Consider the following 2269-nt stretch of genomic DNA (forward strand, 5'->3'; position numbering starts at 1 on the left):
ATCCGATGGGTGTCTCACTCATTCTAACATCACACCAACACATTAATCATAACAAATCTTTACAAATTCACACACAAAGGAGAAACTCAACACCACACTCTCAGATCAGCGACTCCAGTATACCATCCCCCAACTAGTCTCGTAAACTGTACGTAACATCGGTTGCCAACTGCTCCTTCCACCGACTGCAGACAGGATATAAATAGAAGCCGACCTACCGGGGTGTACCGCAACTGGGACCCCGGCACGATAAGTCTGGTTTGGTACCGTCCGTTGCTGTCAGCTAATATCATTAGTATGACACGCGCTGAAGAATTATATTACACTAGTACTACCCGCCCTATATATGGGTTTTGACAATCTGGGCGGTGGCAATCTATCGTTGTACGCCACTTCTGCAAAGAAGACGCACCTTCCGTGACACACGGATGCACGCACGCACGCACGCAAAAGCGGCTCGGTGAGCCGGCGCATCTTGCACTCTGGGAACTAGCTATAGAGGATGGCGTACAGTGGCTGGCGAGCGCACGTCACATCCGCCTACTCGGTTAATTAATTGAGCAAACAAACTTCGGCTCATCTCATTTCAGCAGACCGTGAGCCGCAGCCGGCTTACTCCGACTACAGCTAGCGCATCCAGACAATGCAGATGATGGCGCATCCAGACGATCAATGAGATGAAGAGCAGACCAGCACGTCACACCCGCATACTCGGCCAATTGAATACTAAAAAAACTCCCGCGCATCTCAAATCCGCATACTCGGCACTTCCGCGAAGACACATTCGCGTAGCAATCTAATTTTAGGTTAATTTTAGCCCCCAAAGCGACGCGACCGTTCGTCTCAGACTACGCATTTTCCACCATCCCCATTTCAGACTGTTTCCACCTAAACCGTCATGATCTATTCGTGGAGAAAGACGTCACTTCCGCGAAGACACACTGAGTAACACACGGACAAACGCACACACAAGCGGCCCGGGCGATTTTTTTTGGGCTGAGTTAGGGTGAGCGTGGGTGTGGGCAGGTAGGCGTTCCGCGCAACAACTAAACCCACCAAGGCAACATTTAGAATGCATCTCTTACAGTGACAACAGTTTCTTACAGATACACACACAATTCGGCACCGATCGATGGGTACATTGAGACGGGACCCCATATCGGGACCACACGACAGTGATCGCTGTAAAATGAGCCTCGACCAAGATTAATGACGACCACAGACATTATCAAGACTACGGTGTAGCGAATTGAAAGTTTTCAAAAGGGCTCAGTTTTCAACGTCGTCTAACTACAGCTGCTTTCTCTACAGATCGAATTGGACGGCAGGTAATGCGATCCATAATAAATGTACTCTTATTATTTCTTAAATTATTTTCGGTCAGTTTTAGTATTACTTAGCTAAATTCAACTGTACATCGACATGCACTGTGTACATGCATGCATCGAAATGTTTACTATATGTGGCAAATCCAATTTTGTGTGAAATTACACATACATACATATATAAATACATACATACATGCATGCATACATATGTGTCTATATATTTGTATACATATATATATATATATATATATATATATATATATATATATATATATATATATATATATATATATATATATATATATATATATGTTAATAGTATGTATGTTGTATAATATACTGTATAATATAATGTATAATATACTGTATAATATGCTGTAGAATATGCTGTATAGTATACTGTATAATATACCGTATATATACAGTATATTCTACAGTATATTATACAGCATATTATACAGCATATTATACAGTATCTTATATAGTATATATACAGTATATTATACAGTATATTATACAGTATATTATACAGTATATATACAGTATATTATACAGTATACTATACAGTATATTATACAGTATATTATACAGAATATTATACTGTATAATATAATGTATATACGCCATATTATACAGCATATTATACAGTATATACACAGTATATTATACAGTATATACATTATGTTATACAGTATATTATACAGTATATATACAGTATATTATACAATATATATATATATATATATATATATATATATATATATATATATATATACAGTATATATACAGTATATATACCGTATATTATACAGCATACATACAGTATATTATACAGTATATTATACAGCATATAATGGTATTATACAGTATATATATATATATATATATATATATATATATATACTAGTACACATGGCCCGTCCTTCGTAGGGGCAAGATAC

This window comes from Corticium candelabrum, chromosome 2, assembly GCF_963422355.1.
Source record: "Corticium candelabrum chromosome 2, ooCorCand1.1, whole genome shotgun sequence".
NCBI classification, from domain to species: domain Eukaryota; kingdom Metazoa; phylum Porifera; class Homoscleromorpha; order Homosclerophorida; family Plakinidae; genus Corticium; species Corticium candelabrum.